Source organism: Cebus imitator, unplaced genomic scaffold (assembly GCF_001604975.1).
Source record: "Cebus imitator isolate Cc_AM_T3 unplaced genomic scaffold, Cebus_imitator-1.0 Scaffold51, whole genome shotgun sequence".
Classification (NCBI taxonomy): domain Eukaryota; kingdom Metazoa; phylum Chordata; class Mammalia; order Primates; family Cebidae; genus Cebus; species Cebus imitator.
The window spans coordinates 4,055,636-4,074,593 of record NW_016107366.1 but is presented as its reverse complement, the minus strand read 5'-3'; positions in this window follow the sequence as shown (position 1 = coordinate 4,074,593).

Below are 18,958 nucleotides of genomic sequence, written 5' to 3'. Positions count from 1 at the left end.
TAGTGTGCTTCTAACTTGCGGTCCTGTTACAAAGTAAATTTTTGTTTCTAAGAGTATTGAAAGGCAAAGTTGACCCCTGGACCCATAAAAATTAAGTGCTGATTTTAAAACCATTTAGACAAACTGTTGCCAGCAGTAGGGGTAGGAGGCTCCAGGAGCAATGAAAAAACTGTTTCTTTCATTCCCTGATTTCCTGGGGCAATGCATTCACATAATGCCATTTTGACATTGCAGAGACAAGTCTATTAAAATATAAATTATGGTTACTTGGTGTCTTATGTTTGTCCATTTAGCATAATAGTTGCAATTGACCTAAATAGCAGATAGTACATTTTATTCTAAGTGTTTGAAATTAAAATAGATTGAATGATTTTCTTGTATATATCATTGTTGAAGTTTTTGTTACACTCTGAATTAATACAAATAGCAGTAATAACACAACTGGATGCACCTAACATGTATTATTGGATTTATCCCAAGCTGCTTTTTCATAATTGGACATTTCTATCCATGTAACTGAAACTCAGTATTGTTTTTAATGTTTTAAAATTAGAATGTTTTAAGAATCAAACTTGCAGAAATATAATCAAGATAGCAGGTGGAGTGAGAGAGTGTGGTAGCCTGTAAAATAAGATTTTTCCATTTTTCTGAAGGATATTTTGGCTATGTATAGCAAAAGCCATAAAATCTACATACCATCTTATCTAGCAATTAGCTTTTTAGGATTTCTTTTAAAGACAATGTTGAGGTTGTACACAAAGATTTAACTAATTTTTGTTTATTACAACATTATATAGCAAAATGTGGAAATAATATAAATATATAATAGGGATTTAGAGTTATAAAACATCATACAATCACATAGTAAATGATTAGGTAAATTTTGAATCAGTTTGATTACTTTTTTAAGTTTATACTAAATTGCAAATACAGAAATATCACACAGAACATGTATAATGAAATCATAATGTTTTAAGTTGAAGACCATAATGTTTTAAGTTGAAGACCCCAGGAAGCCTCCTTGTGCTCCGTCCCAATCACATCCCTCGATTTCCTTAAATAACCACTATTTTAAATTTTGCAGCAATAAATTCTTTGTGGCTTTATTGATTTTATCACCCAAGTCTTCATTCCCAGACACCACTTTCAGTCTTGATCATTAATATAAACAAAAATATAAAACTATTTCCATATCTTTTAAGTCTCTTGCAATCTGTAAATTTCTCTGGTGTCTTGCATTTCTTATTAAAAAAAAATGTTGAAGACCCCAAAACATTTTGACCTGCAGAGTTTTCCATGGTCCGGGTTTTGTAGACTGAATATTCTTTGTGCACTTCTACTCGTTATTCTGCCCTCTGTATTTTCTGCAAACTAGCAGCTAGACCCAGAAGCATATCAAGTTCATGTCTGATCTCTTTGGCAAGACTAAAGAGAGTAGCATGTTCTTTCATTAACAGGTCAGGTAGTTCCACATTTTATGATTCTAAAGCTACTGATGATTACACTTAGAACTGTTAATTATTTGGAGATATAAATTAGTCACATTCTAATTACATAAATTCTTTTTAAATCGAGTAATTGAAAAACTAATATAAATACATGATTTATCTTATCTACTATTTGGTTATCAAGTAATACTATTCCTATAAGAAAAGGAGGATTATCTCCCTTATTTGCCAGTTTTTTTTATTTTTATTTATACTTGTTTTTAGAAAGTGATTTATTTTAAAGAGAGAGAGAAACAGGAGAAGGAGAGAGAAAGAAACAGCTAACTCTCACACTGAGTGAGAGAATCCAGAAAAATGGAATCCAGGAGAGGAAAGCAGCTTCCACACAGAGTGGAAGGGAATAGAGGGATGGAGCTTAGGAGTGGAAGACAGGCTTCCACAAGAGCGTGTGAAAGGGGACCCCAGAGGGAAAATCCACGATAGAGAAAAACAAAGCGAGTGTTCCACAAAGCGAGTGTTCATGGAAGGGGATCCATACAAGGAGTCCCTTATTTGCCAGTTTTTAAGCTTACCATCCACTGTACCTTTTGCCGGTATTTAATCTTAATTATAAAAGAAATTATGTATTTGATAATCAACATCAGTGCTCATTTCAATGTCTCTCCAATCATTTTGGTTATCTAAAGTGCTTCCTCAAAAAGAAAGTTCTCATGAGAAAAGTAATTCTTCTTTGCTTGTTGATAACAGATTGTGTATATCCTTTATAATTAAAAGTTAGTTTTGCTGGATATAAATCTTGCTCATGTTTTCTTTCCTTCCGTCTTTTAATTATGCATTTCCATTTTATTTTGCCATAAATCATTGTGCTGAAAAATCAGATTGTAATGTGAGGCTTTTTCTAATATGTCACACACTCTCTTTTTTCCTAGATAACCAAAGATTTTTGTTTGTTTTTTTTTAAGTCTAGGAATTGTACTAAATATGTCTTGCTGTTCATCATTCTGGATTGATATTCTCAAGTATATGATATGCTTATAAAATCATTTTTGATTTTAGAAAACTTTTGGAATTATAGTTTTTATCATTTGCCATTCCTTTGTATTGATTTGGCTTTCATCTTTAGAGATTCTTAAACATTTACCACTCTTTCTAGAGCCATTTCTATCTGTTTTTCTTTGCAACTTAATAAAAGTCCTCTTATTGATCTTAGACGTTTTACTTATAAAAGTGTATTTATTCAATTTTGTGTTCTTTCTTTTGAAGCCATTTTATGAATTATTTTTCTTTTGATTTCTAATTCCTTCCTAAGTTCTGAACATTTCTGAGATTTAATTACTGCTTTGTTTACTGCTTATTTTTAAAATTGGCAGATAAAATTGTATGTATTACTGCATATAACATGTTTTGAAATATATATATACATTGTAAGAATGACTAAATGTAGCTAATTAACATTTGTATTACTTCACATAATTATCATTTTTGTGGTGATAACACTTTAAAACCTACTCAGCAATTTACAAGAATACATTACATTGCAAACTATAGTCAACATGTTGTACCATACATTTCTTGAACTTATTTCTCCTGTTTAACTGAAATTTTGTATCCTTTGACAAGCATCCCTCTAAACTCCCCCATCTCTAGCCATTCCTGGTAATCACCATTCTACTCTTCTATGAGATCAACTTTTTTAGATTCCATGTAAGTGAGATATCATTCCATATAAATGAGATTATGTCGTATTTGTCTTTCTGTGCCTGGTTTATTTCACTTAACATGAGGTCCTCCGGGTTCTTCCATGTAGTCACAAACTATAGCATATCCTTTTCTTTAATAACTTAATAGTGTTTCATTATGTATATATGCCATATTTTCTTAATCCATTCATCTGTTGATGAATACTTAGGTTGATTTTCTGTGTTTTTGCTATTGTGAATAGTGCTACAATAAATACGGGAATGCAGATCTCTCTGCAACTTACTGATTTCATTTTCTTTAGGGATATTCCCAATAGCGGAATTGCTGGAGCAAATGATAATTCTACTTTTACATTTTTGAGGAACCTCTACACTGTTTTCTATAATGGGTGTACTAATTTATGTTCCTGCCAACAGTGTGCGAATGTTCCCTTGTATTCATATTATCAACACTTGTCATCTTTTGGTTTTTTGATAACAGCCATTTTTAACAGATGTGAGGTAATAATTCATTGTGGTTTTAATTTTCATTTCCCTGTGATGGTCAGTGATTTTGAGCTTTTTGTTTTAAAAGTACCTTTTGGTCATTTGTATGTCTTTCTTTTGAGAGTTGTATATACAGGCTCTTTGCCCATCTTTTAACCATGTCGTGTTTATTTGCTATTGAGTTGTTTGAGTTCCTTAAATATTTTGGATATTAACCCCTTGTCAGATGCAGAGTTTGCACATATTTTTGACACAGGATTTTTCTCAGCCACTTTACTAACTGGGAATCTCTAGCTGACAGCACCCCAACCTGGGCCTCACTTGGGCATGCTACCTGCCACAGGAGGTGGCCTGCTCACATGGCCCACCCAGGCCACACCTGGATTGTGCAGCAGCTCAGCTTGCCTGTGTTATAGCTCATATCCGCATTTGGTGATTCCCAAGTTCTTGTCTTATATCCAAGAAGAATGAGGATATGCTGACGAATGAAGGGTAAGGAGGGCAAAGAATAATTTTATTGAGTGATGACATAGCTCTCAGACAAAAGGGGATATGGGAGTAGTCCTCCATCCACAATCAGGTGATTTATCTCACAGTGTTCCTGAGTCCAGGGCTTTTATGGGGTCAGAATAGGGGAGTGGCAGTCCATAGACAGCACTGGAAAAGGTAACATTTGATCGGTTAAAAAGCATTATTCAGAAAGAACCAATCAGGAAAGAACAGGCAAATAGGAATAGAAGTTCTCACTCTGGGTTGTGGGTTTCAGGCTGTTTTAGGCTCAAAGGTGGGGTTTCACTGGGGACCCACCCTTATCTCCCTATGATTTGTCCTACTCCTGTCACTATCATTTTACTCCATTTTGTTGGTTGTCTCTTCATTTCCAGATTTTCTGATTATTATTTCTGTTGGTCTTTTATATTTTATGTTACTTTCTTAATTTGAAAATTGTGCCATCTTTGCATCTCATGATAAATCAGTAGATAGATTTAAGCTGCTCTTGACACACACACACACACACACACACACACACACACACACACAAACACACACAAACGTAACTATATGAGATGATAGGTATGTTAATTTGCTTCACTATAGCAATTATTGCATTACCCATATGTATCCCATAATATCATGTTTGTATACCTTAAGTATACACAACAAAATTTATTTTTTAAAAAGTGATAAAATTGTATACATCACAGAAGAAAAGGGAGGAAAAAGTTCTAATGTCACATGAAAGAGTCTTTATGGCTTAGGATAAATTTTATGTTGGCAGCAGCATCATACATGATCTTACCAATATCTCAAGTTCCTTAGAAACAAGTATTTATCGCTATGTTTTCTAAAGATTAATAACTTTCATGGACTCCCATGTCTTATTTATCTTCATAATTCTCCCAACACTTAAATATGTAATAAGGAATTCAATAAATTGAATTGATATAAATTACACTGTGACATCTGCATGAAGCTGTTGCTTTCATGTATTTATCTTTTTCTATTCCCTTCAGGCACATATTGCTCTTACCTTTTTACAATTTTTTTCTCATTTCAGGCTCTTCTGAAACATTCCTCCTTACTATTATCTTCCCTTTTCAGGTTGTGTTAATATTTCGTATTTAAATTTAGATTTAATGCCTTATATGTAGTTGTTTGGGAAATAGCTTTCATGGAAGCAGATTATACAACAAAAGTTGTTTTATTTTTTGACAAGGAAAGTTTATATATCTATAGTGGCCTTAAACTATAGTGTTATAATTCACTTTTTAAACATTAAAAAAATACCCAACATACTATTTGTTTGGAATCAAGGAAATTAACTTGGTGGGTTAATTTATTACATATCTTGGAATATACTGAATAAATTCATATTCTCTAAATTCCCAATAGATTGAGTTTATTTTTTAAAAAATGCAATATAAATACAATGGTCTCTGTTTTAGAATTCAGATGTATAGTGTATCTGAGCTATTATAAGGTACAAAACAGATAAGGATGACTTTGCAAAAGCAATATAAGGCTATATATTTTACTTTATAGGGAAAGTTCTTTCTTCTAGATAAAGAGAGCCATACAGACAACAGTAATTAACTACTTTATCTGCTTTTATCTGTACTTCATAGCTGATGAACAATGAAGACAAACTTGGGTATGGCAGATGCTCTACTTATAGGAAATGAGAGAGTGTTTTATAAACCAAATAATATTTAACAGGGAAAAAATATACAGGAGCTTAGAGTCAATTAGAAATCAATCGAAGGAGATAATGAGACAACAATTAACTAATGGTACATATTATAGAGCTACTCGTTAGTCATATACAGCATTCTTGAGATCACAGAGGATAAGTATTTGAGGTAATAGATATATAACTAGTTTCATTTAATTATTCCACATTATACTAATAAATTATAACATTACTTTATATCCCATAAATTTATACAATTTTAAATTATCAGTTTATAGTAATAATTATTTGCAATTTTTTACATAAAGAGTTAAGATCTTTCTGCAATGTCTATATATTTAAAAAATGATTTTTCTTGTGACATCTAGATACTAAATATTGCAAGCCTCTGGCATAAAGCACCTGTTTTTTTTTTTTTCTGGCTAAATTTGAAATCAAGAATATGTTATACTGATGTACTTACAATGTTTTTTCCCATGCCAATATTAAGCTCATAGAATGTATTTTTTTTTTCTGTTTTTCTTACCATGGTCCATTAATTTTTGAGAATGAATAAGAGAACATTTGCCATATTACACATCATATTCTTGCTTTCGTGTTTCTTTTTTTCAGGACCAATTGAAGTACCTGAAATATATTAATTCTCTGCTAACTGCAGCAAACCAAGTTTTCATTTTCTTAGCTGTTTTCTGGTCATCTTACATTAGGACCATTAATATTAAGAACTTATCTACCTATTGATTGCAATAACATTAGATAGACATATGAGACACATGATATCCAAAATAAAATAAAATGAAATATTCATGCAAAATTGAACAATAAGAAATAAAGCAAGTTCTTAACCACCTACAAACAGACTTAGACTCCCACGCAATAATAGTGGGAGACTTTAACACGCCACTGTCAATATTAAACAGATCGATGAGACAGAAAATTAACAAGGATATCCAGGACTTGAACTCAGATCAGTACCAGGTGGACCTAATAGACATCTACAGAAATCTCCACCCCAAATCCACAGAATATACATTCTTCTCAGCACCGCATGGCACCTACTCTAAATTTGACCACATAATTGTAAGTAAATCACTTCTCAGCAAATGCAAAAGAACAGAAATCGTAACAAACAATATCTCAGACCACAGGGCAATCAAGTTAGAACTCAGAATTAAGAAACTAACTCAGAACCACACAGCTTCATGGAAACTTAACAACTGGCTCCTGAATGGCGACTGGATAAACAATGAAATGAAGGCAGAAATAAAGATGTTCTTTGAAACAAACGAGAACAAATACACAACTACCAGAATCTCTGGGACACATTTAAAGCAGTGTTTAGAGGGAAATTTATAGCAATAAATGCCCACCAGAGAAGCGAGGAAAGATCTAAAATTGACACCCTATCGTCAAAATTGAAAGAGCTAGAGGAGCAAGATCACAAAAACTCAAAAGCTAGCAGAAGACAAGAAATAACTAAGATCAGAGCAGACCTGAAGGAGATAGAGACACAAAAAAACCCTTCAAAAAAATTAGTAAATCCAAGAGCTGGTTTTTTGAAAAGGTCAACAAAATAGACTGCTAGCTAGATTAATAAAAAAGCAAAGAGAGAAGAATCAAATAGATGCAGTAAAAAATGATAAAGGGGATATCACCACAGACTCCCCAGAAATACAAATTACAATCAGAGATTACTACAAAAAACTCTATGCACATATACCAGTAAACCTGGAAGAAATTGATAAATTCCTGGACACTTGCACCTTCCCAAGCCTAAGCCAGGAAGAAGTTGAAACTCTGAACAGACCAATAACAAGGGCTGAAGTGAGGCAGCAATTAATAGCCTACCAACCAAAAAACTCCAAGTCCAGATGGATTCACAGCTGAATTCTACCAGACATACAAAGAGGAGCTGGTACCACTCCTTCTGAAACTATTCCAAACAATACAAAAAGAGAGAATCCTTCCCAAATCATTTTATGAAACCAACATCATCCTGATACCAAAACCCGGCAGAGACTCACCAAAAAAAGAAAACTTCAGGCCAATATCCATGATGAACATAGATACAAAGATCTTCAATAAAATACTAGCAAACTGATTGCAACAGCACATTAAAAAAGAAAATTTCAGGCCAATATCCATGATGAACATAGATGCAAAAATCTTCAATAAAATACTGGCAAACCAACTGCAATATCACATCAAAAGGCTTATCCATCACAATCAAGTAGGCTTCATTCCAGGGATGCAAGGCTGGTTCAACATACACAAGTCCAGAAATGTAATCCACCACATAAACAGAACCAAAGACAAAACCCACATGATTATCTCAATAGATGCAGAGAAAGTATTCGACAAAATTCAGTAGTCCTTTATGCTAAAAACTCTCAATAAACTACGTATCGATGGAACATATCTCAAAATAATGAAAGCTATTTACGACAAATCCACAGCTAATATCATACTGAATGGGCAAAAACTGGAAGCATTACCTCTGAAATCCGGCACTAGACAAGGATACCCTTTGTCACCACTCCTATTCAATAAAGTATTGGAAGTTCTAGCCAGAGAAATTAGGCAAGAAAAAGAAATAAAAGGCATTCAATTAGGAAAGGAGGAAGTCAAATTGTCTCTATTTGCAGACAACATGATTGTATATTTAGAAGACCCTATGATCTCAGCCCAAAATCTCCTTAAACCGATAAGCAACTTCAGCAAAGTCTCAGGATACAAAATCAATGTGCAGAAATCACAAGCATTTCTATACACCAATAAAAGACTAAAAGGGAGCCAAATCATGAGTGAACTCCCATTCACAATTGCTACAAGAGAATAAAATACCTAGGAATACAACTTACAAGCTGTAAAGGATCTCTTCAAGGAGAACTACAAACCACTGCTCAAAGAAATAAGAGAGGACACAAACAAATGGAGAAATGTTCCATATGGTTAGGGAGAATCAATATCATGAGAACGGCCATACTGAACAAAGTAATTTATAGGTTCAATGCTATCCCCACCAAGATACCAATGACCTTCTTCACAGAACTGGAAAAAAACACCTTAAACTTCATACGGAACCAAAAGAGAGCCTGCATAGCCAAGACAATTCTAAGCAAAAAGAACAAAGCTGGAGGCATCATGCTACCTGATTTCAAACCATACTACAAAGCTACAGTAATCAAAACAGCATGGTACTGGTACTAAAACAGAGATATGGACCAATGGAACAGAACAGAGACCTTGGAGGCAATGCCACACATCAACAACCATCTGATCTTTGACAAACCTCACAAAAACAAGCAATGTGGAAAGATTCCCAGTTTAATAAATGGCGTTGGGAAAACTCACTGGCAGTGTGACGAAAGAAGAAACTGGACTCCGTCCTGCCACCTTACACTAAAATTAACTCCAGATGGATTAAAGACTTAAACATAAGACCTAACGCCATAAAAACCCTAGAAGAAAACCTAGGCAAAACCATTCAGGGCATAGACACAGGCAAGGACTTCATGACTAAAACACCAAAGCAGTGGCAACAAAAGCCGGAATAGACAACTGGGACCTAACTAAACTCCAGAGCTTCTGTACAGCAAAAGAAACAGTCCTTAGAGTGAACCAGCAACCAAAAGAATGGGAAAATATTTTTGCAATCTACCCATCTGATAAAGTGCTAATATAGAGAATCAACAAAGAACTAAAACAGATTTACAGGACAAAAACAAACAACCCATCCAAAAGTTGGAGAAGGATATAAACAGACACTTTTCAAAAGAAAACATATATGAGGCCAACAAACATATGAAAAAATGCTCATTATCACCGATTATTAGAGAAATGCGAATCAAAACCACATTGAGATACCACCTCATGCCGGTTAGAATGGGATCATCAAAAAAATCTAGAGACAACAGATGCTGGAGAGGATGTGGAGAAATAGGAACACTTTTACACTGTTGGTGGGAGTGTAAATTACTTCAACCATTGTGGAAGACAGTGTGGCGCTTCCTCAAGGACCTAGAAATAGAAATTCCATTTGACCCAACAATCCCATTACTGGGTATATAGCCTAAGGTTTATAAATCATTCTATTATAAAGACACATGCACACATATGTTCATAGCAGCACTGTTTACAATAATAGCAAAGACCTGGAACCAACCCAAATGCACATTGATGATAGACTGGACAAATAAAATGTGGCACATATACACCATGGAATACTATGCAGCCATAAAAAAGGATGAGTTTGTGTCCTTTGTAGGGACTTGGATGAATCTGGCAACCATCATTCTCAACAAAGTGACACAAGAACAGAAAATCCAACACCACATGTTCTCACTCACCAGTGGGTATTGAACAATGAGAACACATGGACACAGGGAGGGAGCATCACACACTGGTGTCTGTTGTTGGGGGGGACAAGGGAGGCACAGTGGGGTTGTGGGGATGTTGGAGAGGGATAACATGGGGAGAAATGTCAGATGTAGGTGACTGGGGGATAGAGGCGGCAAACCACATTGCCATGTGTGTACCTATACTACAATCCTGTGTGATCTGCACATGTACCTCAGAACCTAAAGTACAATACAAAAATAATAAAATAAGTTAACTCCCATTTCCAAAAAAAAGAAAAGAAAGCATATCACCCAATTTAAAAAAATATGCAAAAGAGTTAAACAGACACCTTTTGTAAAGAATGATAAGTGAAAGGCAATTAAGCCCATGAAAATATTTCACCATTGTCAGCCATTAGCAAGATGCAAAATAAAATTATGCTATGATGAGATAATACTACATAGCTATTAAAATGGCTAAGGTAAGAAAATACTGATTCTTCCAAGTGCAAACAAGTTTGCAGAGCACGTGGAACTCCCACACATTATCAGTAGGAATAAAAAATGTTGGGCCCAAGATGGCGGACTAGAAGCAACTCATATACATCACTCTCATGAACAGGAAATGAGAGGGCTGATGAACACTGACACTTCAGGCCAATTATCTGAGAAACCATGTGAGGATCCATCAAGAAAGCAGGTGGGCACAGACAGCAGATCGGAGTGAAGCTGGGCGACATCCTTTCTGGGCTCAGCATGAAGTCAGGAGAACCTCTCCAACATGGGAAAGGGTGAGTGAATGAGAGATTCCTAGGGTATTCACACTCTTCACAGAGACCTGTGCAAGACTGGGAATAGGAAAATTCACCTGACCCCACTACATCCTAACACCACCCTTCTAGTCTGAAGTAGAGGGCCACCTGGATGTTTTTCAGGGGCAACTCTTGAGTCCAAAGGGCCCTCTACAAGCCTTGGGCCCCAGAGACCAGCACCAATGACATAGCCCTAGTAAAGGACAGAGTCATGGTACCTGGGGGAAGTAAATTTGATCCATCCCTCTTACCTAATGGGACTTGGTGCTAGCTTCCAGTCTAGAGGTCCTGCTTTAGCCTCAACTCAACTGACAGCTGCAGTCTCTTGTTGTCTTGGGAAGCATCTGGATGGCAGGGTGGGTGATCTTACCTACTTCCACTATTGGTGGCCAAGCAGGCAACGTGTGCTTGAGCTTCCAGCTCAGCAGTCCCCCTTCTGTGTAATCTCAGCCAGAGGACACAGCCTCCTGTTGTCCCTGGAAACACTTGAGCTCTAGTAAGTCTAGCCTGCCTTGCTAGTACTGGTGACCCACTCACTCCTACCACCAGTAGCTGGCTAACCCAATTCAGTGTGAACTCAGCTAGTGAATGAAACTTTCTGTTGTCCTAGTAAATGCCTGGACAGCAGGGCAAGTGACCCTATTCACCCCAGCTATTGGTAGCTGAGCAAGCAACATTTTTTAGAGCTTCCAGCTCAGTGTTCCCACTTTGGCCTGAAATTTGTGGGCAGGTGTAATTCTGTGTTTCCCTGGTAAGCACTCAGACAGAGGAAAGAATATTCTTTGAAACCTGGAAAGAATATGGCCTGTCTGCCAATTGCAGCTCCTACCTGAGGGAACCCTGCGGACTAGAACACCCAACAAAAGAAATGTGGGCATGCGGATAGCCAAGATCTAGGAGGAAACAAAAATCAAAGCCAGTGACTATACCTACCTCATACCAGAATCAAAACCCCAAGGGCATCAAAGAAGATAAAAGCAAAAAGCAGACACACACACACACACATCCAAAATATAGAAACATTCAAACAACAGCAACTTAAAAATAGAAGAAAAATCAGTACAGGTAAGAAAGAACCCGTGTTAAGATCTCTGGCAGCTCAAAAGCCAGAATATCTTCTTATTTCCAAATAACCACACCAGTTCCCTAACATTGGTTCTTAACAAGGCTGAAATGGCTAAAACGTCAGAAATGAAATTCATAATGTGGATAGGAATGAAGATCATTGACACTCAGGAGGAAGTCAAAATCCAATCCAAGAAATTTAAAAATCTCATAAAAGAATATAGGAGATGAAAAGTGAAATAGACATGTTTTAAAAAGAACCAAATTGATCTGATAGAGTTGGAAAATTCACTTTAAGAATTTCATAATACAATTGCAAGTATTAACAGCAGAGTAGGTCAAGTCAAGAAAAGAATCTCAGAGCTTGAAGGCTGATTCTCCAAAATAACCCAGTCAGAAAAAATAAAGAAAAAAACAATAAAGAATAATGAATGAAACCTCCAGGAATATGGGATTATGTGAAGAGACCAAATGTATGACACACTGCCTTCCCTGAAAGGGAGAGAAAGCAAACAACTTAGAAAACATATTTAAGAATATCATCAATGAAAGTTTCCCCAGTCTTGCTAATGAGGCCAACATTCAAATTCTGGAAATGCATAGAACTCCTGTGAGATATTAAATAAGATGACCATTCTTAAGATAATAGCAGATTCTCCAAGGTCAAAATGAAAGAGAAAATGTTAAAGGCAGCTAGGGAGAAGGGGCATATCCCTTTCAAAGAGAACCCTGTCAGGCTAACAGTGGATCTTTCAACAGAAACCCTACAAGCCAGAAGAGATTGAGTCCTTATTAAGCATTCTTAAAGAAAATAAATTCCAACCAAGAGTTTCATATCCAGCCAAACTAAGCTTTATAAGTGAAGGAGAAATAAGATACTTTTCAGATAAGCAAAGAATAAAGGAATTCATTACCTGTCTTACATGAGGTCCATGAGAGTGCTAAATTTGAAAAAGACTATTAGCCACCACCAAACACAGTATATAGATGAGTAATACTACAAAACAACCACACAATCAAGTCTGCATAATAACTAGCTAACAGCGTGATGACTACATCAAACCTACACATATAAATATTAACTTTGAATGTAAATGGGCTAAATGCCCCAATTAAAAGTCACAGAGTAACAAGTTCAATAAAGAAGTAAGACCCAACTGTATGCACTTTACAAGGGACCCATTTAACTTGCAATAACACCCATAGGCTCAAAGTAAAGGAATGGAGAAAAATCTACCAAGTAAATGAAAAACAGAAAAAAGTAGGGGTTGCTATTCAAATTTAAGACAAAAGAGACTTTAAACCAATAATGATTGCAAAAGACAAAGAAAGGCATTATGTAATGATAAAAGTTAAATTCAACAAGAAGGCTTAACTATCCTAAATATATATGCACCCAACAGAGGAGCATCAAGATCTGTTAAGCAAGTTTTTAGATACTTACAAAGAGACTTAGATAACCATACAATAATAGTGAGAGATTTCAACACACTACTGACAGTATTAGACAGATCATCAAGGCAGAAAACTGATAAGGATATTCAGGACTCAAACTCGACATTTGACCAAATGGGCCTAGCAGACATCTACTGAAATCTGCACTTGAAACCAACAGAATATACATTTTTTTTTTATCTGCACATAGCACATACTCTAAAACTGACCACACAATCAACCATAAACTAATCCTCAGAAAATTATAAAAACTGATGTTTTTATGTTATCAGCATCATCCTGATAACAAAACCTGGCAGAGATACAATAAAAATGGAAAACTTCAGGCTAATATATTCAATGAACATAGATGTAAAAGTCCTCAAGAAAATATTAGCAAAACAAATTCAGCAGCACATCAAAAAGTTAATCCACTATGATTAAGCAGACTTTATCCCTGGGATGGAAGATTTGTTTAACATATGTAAATCAATAAATGTGATTCATTGCATAGACAGAGCTAAATACAAAAATCATATGGTCGTCTTAATACATGAAGAAAAGGCTATCAGTATAACACAACATCCCTTCACATTAAAAACCTTAAACACATTAGGCATTGAAGAAACATACCTTAAAATAATAAGAGCCATCTATGACAAATGCATAGCCAATATCATACAAAATGGGAAAAAGCTAGAAGCATTCCCCTTGAAAACAAGAATAAGACAAGGATGCCACTCTTACCACTCCTATTCTACATAGTAATGGAGGTCCTAGTCAGAGAAATTATGCAAGAGAAAGAAAGAAAAGGCATCCAAGTAAGAGAGAAAGTCAAAGTATCTCTGTTTGCAGGTAGTATAATTCTGTACATAGCAAGCCCCATAGTCTCAGCCCCAAAGCTCCTAGAACTGATAAACAACTTCAGAAATATTTTAGGATGCAAAATCAATGTAAACAAATTAGTAGCATCCCTATACATCAATGTCTAAGCTGAGAGCAAAATCAAGAACTCAAACCCATTCGGAATAGCTAAAAAATGAATAAAATATCTAGGAATACAGATAACCATGGAGATAAAAGAAAGAAGATCTCTACAATAAGAATTATAAAACACTGCTCAAAGAAATCAGAATTGACACAAATGGACAAACAGCTCATGCTCATGGATACAAAGAATCAATATTGTTAAAATGACCCTATTGCTTACAGTTATTTACAGATGTAATACTATTTTTATCAAACTACCAGTGACATTTTTCACAATATTAGAAAAAAACTATTTTAAAATTCATATGGAACCAAGAAGAGCTTAAATAGCCAAGGCAATTCTGAGAAAACAGAACAAAGCTGAAGGCCTCACATTATTTGACTTCAAATTAAACTGCAAGGCTAGAGTGACCAGAACAGCATGGTAGTGGTACAAAAACAGATGCATAGACCAATGGAACAGAATAGAGAGCCCAGAAATAATGCTTCATGCCTACAGTCACCTGATCTTCAACAAAGTTGACAAAAACAAGCAATGGAAAAAGAAATCCCTATTCAATAAATGGCTCTAGGATAACTGACCATATGCAGCAGATTGAAACTGGACCCCTTCTGCACACAATATACAAAATAAACTCAAGATGGATTAAATACTGAAATGTAAAACCTGAAAATATAAAACCCCTTGAAGAAAACCTAGGAAATATCATTCTGGACATAGGCACTGGCAAAGATTTTATGGCAAAGATTTTATGACAAAGATGCCAAACGCAACTTCAACAGAAACAAATAGTGGCAAATTAGACCTAATTGAAAAGCTTCTCTTTACAGAAAAAGAAACTATCAACAGAGTAAACAGAAAACCTTCAGAAAGGAAGAAAATATTTGCAGACTATGCATCTGGCAAATATCTGTCTAGTATCCAGAATGTATGAAGAACTTAAATATACAAGAAAAAAAAAGTTAAAAAGTGGGCAAAGGACATGAACAGACACTTTTCAAAAGAAGACATAAACATGGCCACCAAGCATATGAAAAAGTGCTCAACATCACTAATCATTAGAGAAACGCAAATCAAAATGACAAAAAGACACCATCTTATACCAGTCAGAATGGTCATTATTGAAAAGTTCAAAGGCTACACAGATGCTGGCAAGGTTTCAGCGAAAAGGCAACACTTAAATACTGCTACTGGGAATATAAATTAGTTCAGCCATGTGGAAAGCAGTTTGGCAGTTTCTCAAAGAACTTAGAATTATCCCGTCACCCAGCAATCCCATTATTGAGTATATTTCCAAAGGAATATAAATATTTCTACCATAAAGAAACATGCATGTGTATGTTTGTTGTAGCACTATCCACAATATCAAGGAGATGAAATTAACCTAAATGCCCATCCGTGGTAGACTGGATAAAGAAATTGTAATACATATTCACCATAGAGTACTGCAGCCGTAAAAAATGAGATCATGTTCTTGGCAACAACATGGATAAAGCTGGAGGCCATTATTCTAAGTGAACTAACAGAGGAACAGAAAACCCAATACTGCATATTCTCACTTATAAGTGGGAGCTAAGTGCTGAGTACACATGGACACAAAGAAGTAAAGAATAGTCACCAGGGCCTACTTGAGGGTAGAGGGTGGGAAAAGGGTGAGGATCCAAAAACTACCTGTCAGGTACTATGCTTGTATCCTGGGTGACGAAATAATCTGTACACCAAACTCCTGCAAAATTTAATTTATCTGTAAAGCAAACCTGCATATATAGTCTTAAATTTAGAATAAAAATAAAATTTAAAATATAAAAATGAAAACAACAGCAGCAAAAGAAAAGAAAAATCCAAACAAAATGTTACAAGTATCCTAAAAACATTTTGCATGTTCTCATAAAATTGAATATATAATTACATATGTCCTAGAAATATTATTCCTAGGTATTTACCCTAGAGAAATGAAAGGTTATTTTCACACACAATCTGTATAAGGTCTTTATAAAAATTTCATTAATAATTTCCAAAAACTGGATATAACCCAAATGTGCTTCAGGAAGTGAATGGATAAACAAATTGTGGCATATCTACATAACTGAGTACTAATCAGCACTAAAAAGCAATGAAATATTGATACACATAAAACTTGGATGAATTTCAAAATATTTAATCTATATTAAATAAACAAGTCTTGAAAAGTTACATGCTATATATTTCCATTTACAAAACATTCTAGGAAAGGCAATATTATAGTGAAAAAGAGAGTATCAGTGACTGCCACAGATAGGGAGTTAATGTGAGTACAAAATGATGGTGTGGGAGTCTCGTCGGCTGCTAAAACAGTCCTGTGACTTGATTGTGGCGGTAATACATTATCTATACATGTATTAAAATTCATAGACGTTTACATACAAAGATAATTCATTGTATGGTAAAAGCTAAAATTTTCTCCTGTGCTATATTTTAGGAATTTTATAATTTTGTTTTTTACATTTAGATTTGTCATCCATTATTTATTGGTTGATTTTGGTTTACATTTTTAGTTTACAAAATACTGTATACCTTTATCATTTATAATGTGATTCTTTGAAATATACATACTTTGTAGAAGAGCTCAACTGAGCTACTTAACATATGCATGACCTCAAATACTTATCACTTTTTTGTGGTGATAACACTTGAAATCTACTCTCCCATTTTCAAAATACAATACATTGTTAACTGCACTCCATTTTGACTCAATTTTTGTGAGGAATGTAAAGGCTATGTCTAGAATCTAGATGATCTCGAGTTTGCTGATGACCTTTTAGATACAACACACGAAATAAGAAATTAATAAGCTGGGTTTTATTAAAACTAAAAATTTCTGACCTGTGAAAGACACTGACAAAAGAACGAAAAGACAAGCTAAAAACTGGGAGAAAATATTTGCAAAAGGAATATCTAATGAGATTGTTATCCAAAATATGCAAGAAACTCTTAAAACACAATTAAAAACCAAAAGACACAATTAAAAGCCAAAAGACCCAATTAAAAAAATGAGCCAAAGATACCTTACCAAAAAAGCTATATAGATAACAAATAAGCATATGAGAAGATGCTGCACATCATATGGCATCATGGAAATATAAGTTAAATGACCATGCGATAACACTGTACACCTATTAGAAATATGGCTAAAATTCAGAGCATTGACAATATTGAAAACTGGCAAGGATACAGAGTAACAGGAATTCTCATTCTTTACTGGTGGGAATTTCAAAATGGCTTAGCCACTGTATTCACTATTAACATTTAGAAAATTAAACAAGTAATAAAATATAAACCCGAAGGCCTCAAGATATGTGAATGAACTATACTTGTTGAACGAGTAGGAATCTTCCTTATAGTGTACTGTAACAATTTACCAGAATGACTTTACACTGGAGAAGGCTAAAGACCCAGGCCTTCTGGGGATTATTGGATGCCAACTCTTAATGTACTTTAATCACTAGAAACCAGAAGTTCTCTATGCTTCACCAGTTACAATAGGGCTCTGTGGAGATCAGAGGATGGATGAAGTTTTGGCCCAATTTTGTTTCATGGGATTTTGCGGGACTAAGTACAACACTCTAGTTGTTTCTCCACTTTCAGAATGTATAATGGAAACAGATGTGCTTAGTTAACTGCAGAATTCTTACATTAATTTTTGAGTGATGGAGGGAGGGCCACTTCACATTGTCATTATCTTCACTGACCGTTACTATTTCACAAAGTAACAAAGGTCAACCGTGGCCCTTCCACTCTAATTGTTATCTTATCAGCCATATGATACAGCTTCAAGCTCCAGTCCTTTCCTTTTTCTTTGGGGACTCTGCCTTATATCTGGTTGCTCTATGGTCTTATGAAAAATATTGATAAAGAAAGTCAAGCTCACTTTAATGTGTTTTCATTTAGTATCCATCTAGAATTTTGAATCATCAAACTGTGAAGGTCATGGTCATACTCCAATACTGTGACTTCAAAGAGCTTAGGTATTTTCTTTAAAAGTCAGTTTTTGTAACTGGTCCTGGAAAGCTGGTTGAGGAATTTTAAAATGCCAATAAAATTTACTTTTTGTTATAAAAGGAAGTAGAACAGTGCATCTGTTCTTATCTGTTGATTAGCAGAAGTTGCTATATGACTGTCACATCGATGCCCTCAATTCACTGAGTATTGGCTGAATAGCCTCTCCACACTGTGACTGCCATCATGCTAGCTCTGTAGGCTCTTTCACCTCTTGCCAGTATTTGCCTGCAAGCTGCCAGTTTTGATGGTGGCCAGCACAAGGAAAAACTTAAAACAGGTTCAGGCTGTAGCGCAAGCTGCCCAGCCACTTGGGTCCTTATGACTCAGTATATCCAAATATATTGGAAACGTCTGCAGCAAACAGAGATGCTGTATGGAGCCTCTGAAAATCTCTAATAAAATCTCTAGGGCTTTAGAATAAGTCATGTCTTCTTCTGCAAACAACATACTCTT